Genomic DNA, 16,166 nt, shown 5'->3' with positions numbered 1-16,166 from the left:
CATACTTATGTCTAGAATATGTATAAATATTGAGCTAGTATAAGTGCTTATGAATTAAGGATGATTGGGATTATATTTAAGGTTAGAGATGATATTGATAAGGATATTTTTATGATGATTATAGGTCGTGGGTGAGCTCGTTGGTTTGTTCTTAAGGTATTGAGTTGATTACTGCGGATCGAGATAAGTAGATTCATGCATGACGTGCTTTATAATAAATGTAATTTATGTTATAAGAATTATGTTTAAATGGAAATTTTTACAAAATTGATTTCTAAAATACCTAAATGAATTTTGTAAAATAAAAACACTTTTAAATGAATTTATAAAAAATGTATTTTAAAATAAAGTTTTCTTAAGAAATTATTTTTCTTAAACAAAATGTTTTCTTAAAGAATTTTCTAAAAGAATTAAATGTTCAAAGAAAAGTTCTTAAATGTTTTAGAAGACTTTAAATGATATTTATGAAAGGATGTAAGGTGGATTCAAAAATGTTTTGGCTCATAGTCCGTAGTAATGTATACAATGCAAATGTTATGATGTTATGTAATGCTATGGTGTTAGAGTGCAATTTATGCACTAGTTTTGCATTGTTTACTTCCCTTAATATCGATGTTTTGCACTTAATAATAGTGATTTACTTGTGTTTTACTTTTGTAGGTGCAATTCTATTGATTGGTGATAAAATTGAGTTACAAGATGATGTTTAAGGATGATTGTTCTCTTGGAGAAATTATGAGCGTCAGAAGAACTTTGTTGATAAGGCGTGGGCGCGTTCTGTCAACTACGGACCTGCAGTTTTTAGTTTAACGTGTTTTGTATTTTTGGTTATTTTTGTAATTACGAATTTAATATTTCAGATATTAGTATTTTATTTTAAATAGAACTCTAGAGGAGAAGAGAGAGAGAGTATTTAAGGGAGGAATCTATTGTGAAAAAGGGAGATTTTTTAGAAAAGAAAGAAATCCTAGATCTAATTTTTTCTATTCTCTCTATGAAGAACTAAATCTATTATTCTGGTTGAAGGTTAATGAAGCTTTGATTCATTACTACTGTGAGATCTTTCTTATGCTTTAATTATTTTATTACTTTTTGGGTATTTTTTTATTCTCTGAATTATTATCATGATTATGTTTGTTAATTAGATAATTGACCACTATTTAATTATCAACTTAATCTATTGTCAATTAAAGGATTCATCACATGAAGATTTTAATGTTTGTGACAAATAACATAGCAGTGAGCTGTGTTGTGAGAATAAACAATCTAATTTAAATGAACCATCGTATGTGTTTGTTGATTAGGATTTGGGTCTCTCTGGTTTTTCAGGCTGTCAATTGATTAAATCCTATGATCATATCTAGGGTTGTCTATTGATTAGGGAAATAACCAACGGTCTATTCATAAGTAATAATAATTTATATTTGAATCAATGATCAGTAGTCGAATCAAGCTGAGTTAATTCCTTCAACCAGAGCTTTCTCCAATTTGAATTACAACTTTAATTTGCATTCTTGTTATTTTAATTTGATTTTTATTATTGTTAACACTTCCCCCATTTTACGTTTTACATTTTAAAAGGATTTAATTAATTACTGATCTCTGTGGACACGACCCTGCTCAATCACTATACACAATTTATTTAGAGTAGGTATTTAATTTTGTTGGCTTCGACAACCATTATATGGCCAGTTTGCTGATATGATGATGATCTTGTGCACAAGGATGTTATGAACAATGTGGGGTATAGTACCCTGAATGAGAAACAATGCGGGGTATAACACCCTAAATGATGAATGATGAATGATGGTGACTACGAGGCATGAGCTACCAATGTTTATGTTTTAATGTTTTTAATGCTTTTACATGAATCCACCCCTTATGCTAAATGAAGATGTTGTTATAAGATATTTAAACGTAAAATGACAAAGGTTTTTAAATATTGTGCATGGATCTGCTTACCGAGTTGACGGCTCACCCCTCGTCTCCAATATTTTGCAGATTGATTAGAGATGTTGCTTGCATTCTTAGATGGAGAAATTTCTTAGTGGATCTTTGGAGTTGCTTTAAAGATTAAATTTGGCTAGACTTTTTATTTTGGATTAGAGACTTTTTTTTGGAGACTTTTTCTCAAATGTTTTTTGTAAGGATTCAGTTGAAGTATGAATAATGATTGTCTATCTTGAGATTTATTAAGAATAAATGATGTGAGGTTTCATTCCAATTTTACCCTTGTGTTTTTATGGGTAATTTTTGGGGTGTTACAGTCTGCCCATAATTATGCATTACATCCCATAAAATTTACAAACTGAGATAAAGAAAATCGAGTCTATAATCGAAAAAAAAACCTGAAATTGAGATTGAGAGGAAAAGGCAAGGGCAATTTGGAGAAAGCAAAGTATGAAAACAAATCGTGAGATGATGTGATGAACTAAGATTTTACCTACTTGCAAATAGAGGAGAGCTAAAAAGATTGTGTTGCGTATGAAGAGATGAGAAAGGGGAAGAGACTTGACTTAAATGTATTTAAGGTATGCAAATTATAAATTGAATAATGAATGTAATAGAAAGTTTAAATTGAAGGCTGAGAAGTAAAGAATGTAAGAGAGTTTAAATAGAAAGTTGAGAAGAAAAGAATGTAAAAGAGTTTCAGTAGAAAGTTGAGAAGTAAATAACATAAAAGAGTTTGAAGAAAAGAATTTAAAAGAGTTTAAATAGAAAGTTGGGAAGTAAAGAATGTAAGAGAGTTTAAATAGAAAATTGAGAAGGGAAGAATCTAAAAGAGTTTAAATAAGAAGTTGACAAGAAAAGAATTTAAAAGAGTTTAAATAGAAAGTTGAAAAGAAATGAATTTAAAAGAGGAATGAACATGCAATTTCTCTCTTTTGCCTTTCATTATTTTGTCACTTTTATTATTAAGGAGGTTGTTAATTTTTTTTATTCGAACTAATATTTATCACTTATTTCTTACTAATTTTATAATATCTAAAAACTCTCTCGTCACCAAAAAATTTAAAATAAAAAAGAGGTAAATGAGTTTGAAACGACCCGCCCCGAATCTCCGGGACGAGTCTATCTAATCTCGCCTATCCAAATTAAAAATAATTCTTATATCTCATAATTTTACCAAAATTTCGGTAGAGTCTCCTCTATAATTTTGAAATTCTCAAACCTACAATTTATGAAATTAACACTTCCAAAATAATTCAATATTCAACCAATCTCCACAACCAACTTTCTCAATCAACATACCCAATATCACCTAAACATTATAATATTAAATACAGTAAAGTATTCTTAATAAAAAATATGTAATAAATTATACAATCGAAACATCCCAATAAAATATCTATGATTCATAGCACCATCATGTGGCTATAATCTTAAATCTAACTACCGTTGCTTGGTCGACTGATGTACCTGCAAATCTCCTGTTGGGAGGGGGGGGGGAATATAATAAAAATGGAATGAGTATAAAACTCAATGAACTCATTTGAAAAATAAATTTATTTAAAATTATTTAATCTTTCCCAAATCAATTTCATCAAAATATCATAAGAACTTACATAAACTTATTTAATTCAAATCATGCATTGAAATAACAATATCACATAAATCTGCATAAAATCAATGAAATCATAGCACTTATATCATCAAACACTGAATACCGGATCTATTACCAAATAAGTATCTAAGGGAATAATCTCATCATATCTGGACTTCGACGGACGAGCAATTAAGGAACCATCATGCCCCGAAGCTACAACGGATAGACAAGGAAATATCATCTCATATCTAATATATCTCATCATATCTGTGCATGCATAATTGGTCCCCAAAGGACAAAGCGCCGAAGCACACAGCCCAAAACCTCCGTGTGTACTCAGACGGGCCCCAAAGGCTATATCACATCTGTATCACCATATCTCATCTGTATTATCATATCTCATATGTATCATTTATATTTCAATATATGTATCTCCGTAATCATCATATTGCATGCATACGCCCCTAAAAGGCAAAAACGTCCAAACATATGGCCCAAAACCTCTATGTGTGTTCAGACGGGCCCTAAAAGTCTCTCATCTGATATCATCTGTATCATTGTATTCATCTCATATCATCTGTATCACTGTATTCATCTCATATCATCTGTTTCTTCTTCAAGTCTTTTAAATTCTACTTCTGCGCCGCAGTTAAAGTGGCTTCATTTTTTGGCATAATAAAGCCTTTCTCCATGACATCCCATACGTCATATGCACCTAATAGAGCCTTCATTTTAATACTCCAATTATCAAACTTACTTCCCTTTAAATGTGGAATTATACCACCATTTGCCATAACTTACAAATTGAGTGAGAATTTTGAGATTGTGAATGCACGGATGGATCATGCACGTTAAAAAACTTTGGGAGGGACTTGAGTCAACTTCCCGTCAACAGTCAACGGCATTGTAGTTGACTTGGTTCGGTCTGGCTTGGTTCGGTTCGGCTCAGCTTGGCTGGGTTTGGTTCAGCTTGGTTCAACTTGGTGAGTCGGCTCAGCTTCAGGACATAAAACTTTTGGCGGCGAGTGTGGGTGCGTCTGGCCTTCAATCGGGCTGATTTTTATGACGTCACGTTCCTCTCATTGAGATCTTCAATTTGATATGCTATATGACTATATATAACATCGAACACTAGCTCTAATACCACTTTGTTGGAGAATCAACAAATTAAACACTAAAAAAAACACACTATTTTATTTCTTCAACAATACTCCTCACCAACTAAAACTCTTATTTTTCACTCTCTACACCTTAGAGATTTTTGTTACTTCACTTTATTCTTAAACAAAAGGGGAGATGGGGTATTTATACATGAAACAAATTAATCACAACCATTCATTTATTCAACTACTACATAAACCCTCTCAATTCATTAAAACTTACCACTAACCTACTACACCGACCACACCTAATATAAACAATTCAAACCTCACCTACCATACATACTTATGGAACTTTCCATGAGTTGGGCTTGAATTTATTCATCTTGGATCAAGTTTATGATCCAACACAATATTGCTGCGTTTACTTTTTGGATTGGAGTGAGAATCTTTGGATTAGGAGTGTGGAGTGGGAGTGGGAGTGGGAGTAGGGTGTTTACTTAGACTAAATGAAAGTATGGATTGTCAATCAGAATCCCAATTATTTGTTTACTTTGTCTTGGATTGAGAGTAAATTGTTTTAAATTACAATTTTATCCTTATGTACAGAATTATAATTTGTAATTAAAAAATTAATAAAAAATATATTTAGAAAATAAAATAAATATTTTATTATATTTATAAATTAATAATAATTACTAATATTCTTAATTATGTAAATCATAATTTTTTATTAATTTTAATTTAAATTATGTGAATAAAAATTATTAATAATAGCAACACAAATGAAATATTATTATTGATAATATAGTTCAAAATTAATATTTTTTTAGAATAAAATATTTATTATTATTAATTAAATAAATAATTAATATTTATTAAAATTAATGTTTAATATTATTAATTTAAATATAATATTTATTTATTTTTATTTTATTAAATTTAATAAAATAAATATGATATAATTATTATTTTTAATAAATATTATTTATTTATTTTATTAAATATTATTTATTTATTTTTATTTTAATTATAAGGATAAAATGGGAAGAGGGGGGAGTGGTTCCCACTCCCACCTCCCCCATGGGAGTGGGAATCCCACTCCCTACTCCAAAATTGAATGGGACGCACGGATTCCCACTCCCACTCCCCTCTTTTTTAAGGTAAGTAAACACTGGAGTGGGAGGAATCCACACTCCACACTCCTACTCCAGCAAGTAAACACTACCTATATGTAATTTATGTCATTTTAAAAATAATTTGTTGCTTTACCTGTTTCCTATTCTGTTCAACAACATGAAATGCTGCAAGTTGAAATTGAGTTCTTGCAAAAAAGGGTAATAATTAAAATTCATTAAATCTTGTTTAGCCTTTTTTTCATTTTCTTCCAAGCTTTTATGGAACTCTTTAACATTTTCATTTTCATAGGAGATTGAGCTAGAAAATGAAAGCGTGTGTCCCCGATCAAGGTTATGCAAACCAGTCCGTTGTATGCATAATGCATTTGTTCTCGCCCTCTTCCAAAATTTCAGCATGTTATTAAAATTTCATTGTTTCTGAAACTCAGATAGCAGAAGTGGAGAGGTTTCAACTGAAATATAAGTGTGCAACCCAAGAGGGGGGTGAATTGGAAATTTAAAAAATTATCCTAGCAAATCCACACAACAAGCAATCTAATGTCTTAATAAAATTGAAAGCAATAAGTTCAATAAAAAAAAAAAACACAACAACTAATGAGTAAGGGAGAAGAGAAACAAACACACAAATTTTTTACGTGGTTCGGCAATCTCCGCCTACGTCCACGCCTCCAAGCAATCCAAGCTTGAGGATTTCACTATCCAAGCCTTTCGAAGGCTTCAATCGTTTACAATTGACTTCAAGGTGTCAATGAACCTTTACAATAAAGAGATTATCTCCCAATCTCTTCACTCAAGTGTCTCACACACTCAAACTCTTACAATTGAGATGAAGAAATGAAAGTTACAATAAAACTCACTCAATGAGTAGATAAAAAAAATGAAGAACAAGAAATGATTCAATGTTTTGTGTTTTACAAGTTGAAGGCTCAAGATATCTCGTGTGTTTTTTGTTTATGCTTGTTGGAGAACTTGAAAATGAGTTGGATTTGAGTTTTTATAGTTTGAGCTCAAAAAGTAGTCGTTATACACATTTTGGTCGTAACTGGCTTGCCGTTTAGGTATCCGGTAAGCCGCTTTTATGTTACCGTTAAGGTAAAAATTTGAATTTTAGAATATCCGGCTTGCCGCTTGCGAAATCCAGTAAGCCATTTATGCTCGAGAAGCTTACTGCCCAAAATTCGGTTTGCCGTTTAACCATATTCGGTAAGCCGCTTGCTACAGTGACTGCTACAGTGAAATATCTTTTAAATTTATAGTTTAACCCCAAAACTTTATAAAAACTATACTGTGGCCCAAAACGTTATGAACATTTGTAAATAAGTCCAATTCCATAATTTTAAAATAATGCTTTGTTAAACCCAAAACTTTCTGAAATTATGATTTCACCCAAACTATGTGAAATTATAGAATGACCCAAAAATATTTAAATAGTTTCAAATAGGTCCAAATTCGAAATTTAAAACACTATCAAAGAATTTTAAAATATTTTCATTTTAGTCCAAAATATTTTAATTCCATAACATCATTTTCTTATTATAAAAGCACAATTCATAAATCTTTGCTTAATAAATACATGTGGTTTGTTATCATCAAAATCAATATTTATAGCCATATAGGCTAACAATCTCCCCCTTTTTGATGATGACAAAACACATTATAAAAATTTAATCTAGTTATAAAAAGCTCCCCTTAATTAATGCAAGTTAAAAAGAATCGATTTGAAAATTATTTAACAAGACTCCCCCTGCATGCATGCATATTTTCATAACACTTTTTATAACGCATATTAAATTATTCTCTCCCTTCATCATCAAAAAGAATAAAAGCTCCCCCTATCAATCCTCAAAGCCGCAATACAAGCACATTAGTAAAAAAAATATCCATAAGCATAAAGAAATCCATATAATTCATAACAAATAATCGAAATAAGTCCATATCATCTCAAAACAAATAATCAAAACAAATCCATATCATCCAAAACAAATACATAAACCAAAAGCATAATAACCATCCATAAAGTCGAAAATAAAAGAACACAATGCAGTAAATGAAATGTAGGTGTGTCCAAGTACTAGCATAAGAAACTACTCAGGTGGTGAGGATGGAGGTGGAAACGGATATAGAATGCCGAAGTGCTCGAAGAGGAGGCGCTATCCATGAATAAGCTGCTGCTGCTGCTGCTGAAACTCAGTCTGCCACACAAAGAGTGTCCGCACTTCATCCTAAGCTGCTGAAGAGTGACCTCTTTAGAGGTAGGAGGATGTGGAGGTGATGAAGCGGATGCAGAGGCACCAGGAACTGAGGCAATCATGGGAGAATCTCGGCATCTACGCTGCCCTCTAAAAGAGAGTGAGAAAACAGGTAGCTGGTCGACTGGAACCACAACATTAAGTAGCCAATTATCACTTGGAGCAAGAAAGGTAAACTTGTTCTTAGTGTATTTGACCCAAGTGCCATCCTTCCACTTAAAGCCTAAGCCAAAAATAACATCATCTCCAATACCCTTAGACAGTCTACAAGAGGGTTCTAGAATCGGCACATTAAAAAATTTAAGAATTCGGGTAATGAAGTGACTATATGGAAGGGAGCGGGTAATCAAGGCAGGTATGGTCAACATGGTGCGGATGATGGTATAGCTCAAGTTAATTGGACGACGTCGAAGAACACAGTCAATCAAGGCAACGTCCATATGAGAAACTTCATTTAAATGCCCTGATCTAGGAAGTACAATGGACTGAATAATACGAAGTAAAATGCGAGTTTGAAGACAAAGACACTGAGTACGGAAATGAATGGTACAGTCTTCAATAGAAAGATCATTACACCGACAAATATTACGAACGGTGTCAACATGAACATAACTATCAAGTTTCGAAGATTTCCTAGGTGAAAAGATTTCTAGGCCAAAATCGGATGATCCTAGGATAGAATTCAACACGGAAACATCAAAATCAATCTTAACTCCTCCAACATTGGTGATTACTCGAGTCTTGTTCTCCTCGGAAACTTCCATATTCGAGTAAAAGACTTTCACTAAGTCGGGACACACATTCTCCTCAATCAAAAGTGCATCATCCAACCAACATCTTCCAACAATTGAAATAAATTTCGACAACTAATCTTGAGAGTATGCATTACATCCGGTAAAACATAGAAAGTATTGAGTACCTCACGAGTCCGAAAGCTTTGTTGAAACCGTTTGATCAAATGTTTCTTGTTCTGAAAGTGAGTGGACTCAAAATTGGATTGAGTGGAGGTGCCCCTTGCTTCCCGTGACCAGTCGGTTTGTTGAACTGGCTCTTTGCCTTTTTTTCGAATCGGCTGTGAGCTTGACATTAGGATTTTGATTGATTTGGAGTTGAAAAAGATAAAGAAAATGAAGATGATGAAGATTGAAAGAGATTTTGAGAAGCAATTTGATTCAAAAACGGCTTGAGAGTGAGAAATTTAGAGAGAGAAAAAATCGGTTAAACCCTAGGTTGAATTTGAGATCTAGAGTTTTAGATGTTGAAAATAGAGTTTAAGGATGATTTTGAGTAAATAAAGTGATGGGGAATGATTTTCATGACTCAATTTGATGCGAAAAAGGAAGAAAATGATGGATTTTGGAGTGAGATTGAGTGAGGAGTAAATGGTTTTTAAAGAGAAAGGGAGATCCGGATTGCCGAATGAGGAAGGAAGATGAACAAAGCTAAAAACCCTCGAATCCGGCTTGCCAGATTTCACTAACCGGCTAGCCGATTAGTGACCAGAAACTACAAAGTCGAAAACGACTTGTTGGATATGTGATCCGGTAATAAGTGAGAATTCGGCTTGCCGGTTTGCATAACCGGCTGGCCGGTTTCGAGACAGAATCGTGACTCCACAAATTCGGCTTGTTGGATTTGAAGAACCGAAAATCCGGTTATGTTTCAGAGATGTCTTCACTCGAATCCGGTTTTTCGAATTTGAAGAACCAGTTGACCGATTTTGAGGCAGAGAGGAGGCTTAGCAAATTCGGTTTTCTAGATTGAAAATCCGGTTATCCGAATGTTAACCCGAGAGCAACCAAAGATAATTCGGCTTACCGGTTTGATAAATCCAGTTATCAGGAATTTGTTCCAAGAGAAATCAATAAGAAAGCGGTTTTCCGAATGAGAGAAAGTGGTATACCGGTTTAGACTTGGAAATATATTTGGCTCTAATTGATTTTTGGCAAGCTCTTATACTTATATTACACACACTATTTTATTTTTGGCTTTTAAAATTGATTAATTTTAAATCATTTGAGATTTAAAACTTTTCAATAAGCCATTTAATGCATGAAACATAAAATCATAAAATCATAAAATTACAAGCATATCAAGCTATCTAATTCATGAAGCATAAATCCATATAATAACAAACATATCAAGCCATGTAGTAAAACATAAGTCAAGATGCAACATTCATAATTCCAAGCTCATGTCTTATCATTATAAAATGCTTCGCTAAGAGGTTTTGTAAAGATATCCGCAAGCTGATTTTCAGTGGAAACAAATTTAATTACAACATCTCCTTTTTGAACATGAGCTCTAAGGAAATGATGCCTAATTTCTATATGCTTAGTCCTAGAATGTTGAATGGGATTCTTGGAAAGATTTATAGCACTAGTATTGTCACATAAGATAGGTATTTGATCAAGTTTAATACCATAGTCTCTAAGGGTTTGTTTCATCCAAAGAATTTGTGCACAACAACTACCTGCGGCAATATATTCTGCCTCAGTAGTTGAAAGCTCAACCGAGTTTTGTTTCTTACTAAACCAAGAGACAAGTGAATGGCCTAGGAAGTGACATGTTCCACTAGTACTTTTTCTATCAACCTTATATCCAGCAAAATCGGCATCCGAATAACAAGTTAAATCAATATTAGTTCCCCTAGGATACCAAAGGCCAAGACTAATGGTGCCAATCAAATATCGAAAAATGCGTTTGACAACAAGCATGTGTGACTCTTTAGGACAAGATTGAAATCTAGCACACAAGCATACACTAAACATAATATCAGGCTTACTAGTAGTCAAGTAGAGTAAGGATCCGATCATACATCGATATGTCTTGATATCAACTTCCTTACCTTTCTCATCTTTGTCCAGCTTGATGGTAGTACTCACTTTTTGCCGTTCCATTATCATAGCCAAATCTTTTGAGTAGATCTTTCACGTACTTGGCTTGATTTATGAAAATTCATTCCTCGTTTTGTTTGATTTGAAGTCCAAGGAAGTACTTCAACTCTCCCATCATACTCATCTCAAATTCTTTGCTCATACATGATGAAAAATCTTTACACAACAACTCATTAGTAGAACAAAAAATAATATCATCAATATAAATTTGAACAATAAGTATATCTTGGTTCTTATGCTTAACAGATAGAGTTGTGTCCGCTTTTCCCATCGAAAAATCGTTATCCAACAAGAAGTTTTTAAGCCTATCATACCAAGCTCTAGGTGCTTGTTTTAGACCATACAACGCCTTAGATAACTTATACATATGATCTGGAAATTTTTCATTTTCAAAACTAGGAGGTTGTTTCACATAAACTTCCTCCATAATATAACCATTTAAGAAAGCACTCTTGACATCCATTTGATATAAAATAAAATCCTTATGACATGCATATACTAACAACATCCTAATGGATTCTAACCTTGTTACAGGTGCAAAAGTTTCATCAAAATCAATTCATTCTTCTTGGTTGTAACCTTGAGCCACTAATCAAGCTTTATTTCTTACAACCACACTAGATTCATCCATTTTGTTTCTAAATACCCATTTAGTGCCTATAATGGATTGATGTTCTAGATTAGGAACTAACTCCCACACATTGTTTCTCTAAAATTGATTCAACTCCTCTTGCATTGCCATAATCCAAGATTCATTATTTTCCGCATCCGCAAAGGATTTTAGTTTAATTTGAGAAATAAATGCAGCATGCTCACATGTGTTCCTAAGAGATGATCTAGTGGTAACACCTCGTGAGGGATCTCCTAAAATTACATCCTTAGGGTGAGAGGAAATATACCTCTACTCCTTGGGGAGTGTTTGAGAAGTACCTTCATTTTGCTCTACATTTGTTTCTTCATGATGTTCTTCTTGAATTCCATGTGGTGCGTCTTATTGGTTGTCATTTGATGCTTCTTCTTGTTGTTTTTCTTCTGCATTATCATCAACAACGACTTTCTCCATAGAGGAGGGGTTAGACTCATCAAATGTAACATGCATAGATTCTTCCACAACTAAAGTTCTTTTATTATAAACTCTATAAGCTTTGCTTGAATTTGAATAACCAAGAAAAATATCAACATCAGATTTTGAATCAAATTTACCAAGATTATCTTTTGTGTTCAAAACAAAACATTTGCATCCAAAAACTTTAAAATAGCCAATGTTGGGTTTTCTATCTTTCCAAAGCTCATATGGAGTTTTATTAAGATTATGTCTAATCAACACACGATTTAAAACATAACAAGCGGTGTTGACGGTTTTAGCCCAAAAATACTTAGGCAAAGAGTTTTCATTCAACATGGTCCTAGCCATTTCTTGAATAAACCTATTCTTTCTCTCTACTACTCCATTTTGTTGTGGAGTCCTAGGTGATGAAAATGGATGTTCAATGCCAAAGTCATTACAAAAATTTTCAAAAGCATGATTTTCAAATTCTCCACCATGATCACTTCTAATACAAGTAATAGAATAACCTTTTTCATTTTGAACCTTTTTATAGAAAATTCGAAATGCATCAATGGCATCATCCTTATTAGCTAAGAACAATACCCACGTGTATCTAGAATAATCATCCACAATTACAAATGCATAAAATTTGCCACTTAAACTAGCATATCTCGAAGGTCCAAACAAATCTATGTGAAGTAATTGAAGTAGTTTTAAAGTAGAGACATGATTCTTGCTTTTGAAGGACGTTTTGATTTGTTTTCCAAATTGGCATGCTTCACAAATTCTATCTTTTTGAAAACTGATTTTTGGAAGACCTTTAACTAAATCATTTTTCACGATTTTTGAAATCAAATCCATGCTTGCATGACCTAATCTTCTATGCCACAACCAACCATCATCATGCAATGCGGAGAGACATTTATCATTTGTTGATACACAATCTATATTAATGGTATAGACATTAACACATCTATTTCCTACAAACAAAACTTTCCCATCACATGCATTCTCAATAACACATTTTGATTCACAAAGATAACTCTATATCCTTTATCACATAATTGACTAATACTAAGCAAGTTGTGTTTCAAGTTTTCAACCAAACATACATTTTCAATAAGAGTAGAGGATACATTACCAACATTTCCAATCCCAATGATTTTTCCTTTTGAATTATCTCCAAACGATACATCTCTACCATTTTCGATCTCAGTAAAACTTGAAAACCAAGAATAATTCCCTGTCATGTGTCTTGAACAGCCGCTGTCCAAGTACCACTTATTCTTCTTCTTCTTCAAGCCCTGTAGAGTAAATCTCAAGTTTTAGGTACCCAAACCTTTTTGGGTCCTTGAGAGTTAGCAATGGTTCCTTTCGGAACCCAAACACATTTCACACCATAATATGCATTTCTCTTTACTGCACAACTATTTTTCATATGACCATCTTGATTACAATAATGACATACAATTTGATTGTTAATAGATGTATTCTTTACAAAATAACTTGTGTAAAATTTTTATTTCAAATTTGGTTTATAACCAATGCCACTTTTGTCAAATACACATTTTTGTGAGTTTAGCAAATTGTCCAACATCTTTTACCCATTTGTGAATTTTAGCACAATTTCATTTAGTTCATTGCTCTTCTTTCTAAGCATTTCATTTTCATTTTTCAAGACATTAATGTGTGACTCTAAGTGCTCATGTGGAGTGTTAGAATTCTCAAATAATGCAATGCTATCATGCAATGTTTTATTTTCTAATTTTAGGCATGTAATCTTTGCACTAAATGATTCATTTTCATTTTTAAGCTCTATCATCTTCTTTTTAAGACATATATTCTTTTTACTAATCTTCATCAGCTCATCATGCAAATCCTTAAAGGCATCATGCAATTCATCATATGTAGGGAGAACACTTACCTCATCAAGTTCATCACATGATTCTTCCCCAACGGCCATGAGAGCTAAATTTGTCATTTCTTGTTGCTCATCATCATTACTTGTTTCCTCATTGCTATCATCCCATGTGGCCACCATAGCTTTCTTCTTGAGTTTGTTGAGAAGAGGACATTCCGGTCGTATGTGTCCGGGCTTCTTGCATTCATAACAAGTGATTGGCTCATTCTTCTCCTTCTTATTCTTGTAGCCTTTGAACTTTCTCTGCTCATTATTCTTTTTGTCAAATTTTCTGAATCTTCTAGCCAACATTGCCAACTCCTTATCATCCATTTCGCTTTCCTCATCACTCTTACGTTTTGAAGCCTTGAGAGCAATGTTTTTCTTATTTTCCTCATTCCCTTTTTCAGCTGCCAAATCTTTTTCATATGAAATGAGAGAACCAATTAAATCATCAATAGGTAAAACATTTAAATCTTTGGCTTTCTCAATGGCAGTCCTTTTTGGTCTCCATTTCTTAGGTAGCGACCTAATGATTTTCTTAACTTTCTCGCTATTTGAAAAGGTCTTTCCTAGGGCTCCTAGAGTGTTCACTATGTCCGTAAATCTAGTATACATAGAGTACACATTCTCATTTTGTTCCATTTGGAACAATTCATATTGTCGAGTGTACCTACTTATTTTAGATTCTTTCACTTGGTTCGTGCCTTCATAGACAACTTCAAGTTTGTGCCAAATCTCATTAGCATTTTCACAACTAGACACTCTATGAAACTCTTTCTTATCTAGTGCACAAAACAAGGCATTCATGGCCTTGGAATTTAGAGAAGCTTTTCTCTTTTCAAATTCATTCCATTCCCGTGAAGGTTTTGGAATATCTTCCCCTACTTCATTTTTTGTCAAAGGCATGAAAGGACCATCATTAACGATTTCCCAAATTTCATAATCTAAGGCTTGCAAGTAAATTCTCATCCTAGTTTTCCAATATGGGTAATCGTTTCCATCAAAGTAAGGTGGTCTAGTAGTAGACTGTCCTTCCCTAAATGTGGAATCATTTTGAGTTGCCATTGATATTTAGTTCTAGACGATTAGGTCTAAATAAGAGCACCTTGCTCTGATACCAAATGAAATATAAGTGTGCAACCCAAGGGGGGGTGAATTGGAATTTTAACAAATATCCTAGCAAATCCACACAACAAGCAATCTAATATCTTAATAAAAATTGAAAGCAATAAGTTCAATAAAAAAAAAACACAATAACTAATGAGTAAGGGAGAAGAGAAACAAACACACAAATTTTTTACGTAGTTCGGCAATCCTCGCCTACGTCCACGCCTCCAAGCAATCCAAGCTTGAGGATTTCACTATCCAAGCCTTTCCAAGGCTTCAACCGTTTACAATTGACTTCAAGGTGTCAATGAACCTTTACAACAAAGAGATTATCTCCTAATCTCTTCACTTAAGTGTCTCACACACTCAAACTCTTACAATTGAGATGAAGAAATGAAAGTTAAAATAAAACTCACTCAATGAGTAGATAAAAAAAAATGAAGAACAAGAAATGATTCAATGTTTTGTGTTTTGCAAGTTGAAGGCTCAAGATATCTCGTGTGCTTGTTGTTTATGCTTGTTGGAGAACTTAAAAATGAGTTGGATTTGAGTTCTTATAGTTTGAGCTCAAAAAGTAGCCGTTATGCACATTTTGTTCGTAACCGGCTTGCCGTTTAGGTATCCATTAAGCCGCTTTTATGTTACCGTTAAGGAAAAAATTTGAATTTTAGAATATTTGGCTTGCCGCTTGCGAAATCTGGTAAGCCATTTATGCTCTAGAAGCTTATTGCCCAAAATCGAGTTTACCATTTAACCATATCCGGTAAGCCGCTTGCTACAGTGACTGCTACAGTGAAATATTTTCCAAATTTGTAGTTTGACCCCAAAACTTTATAAAAACTATACTATGGCCCAAAATGTTATGAAAGTTTACAAATAGGTCCAATTCCAGAATTTTAAAATAATGCTTTGTTAAACCAAAAATTTTCTGAAATTATGATTTCGCCCAAACTATGTGAAATTATAGAATGACCTAAAAATATTTAAATAGTTTCAAATAGGTCCAAATCTGAAATTTAAAACACTATCAAAGAATTTTAAAATATTTTCATTTTAGTCCAAAATACTTTAATTCCATAGCATCATTTTCTTATTATAAATGCACAATTCATAAATCTTTGCTTAATAAATATATGTGGTTTGTTATCATCAAAATCAATATTTATAGTCATATAG

General features: G+C 33.0%; 1 protein-coding gene across 2 annotated transcripts in view; it reads left to right on the top strand.

Annotated features, from left to right (window-relative positions):
- LOC102620453 (agamous-like MADS-box protein AGL11) overlaps positions 1 to 16,166 on the top strand; it is an 86,675-nt gene that overhangs the window by 25,037 nt on the left and 45,472 nt on the right. The gene's annotated exons all lie outside the window — the stretch shown is intronic.

This window comes from Citrus sinensis, chromosome 3 (genome assembly GCF_022201045.2).
Source record: "Citrus sinensis cultivar Valencia sweet orange chromosome 3, DVS_A1.0, whole genome shotgun sequence".
Lineage (NCBI taxonomy): Eukaryota > Viridiplantae > Streptophyta > Magnoliopsida > Sapindales > Rutaceae > Citrus > Citrus sinensis.
Note: the sequence above shows the minus strand (reverse complement) of the source record. Positions and strands in the feature narration are given on the sequence as shown.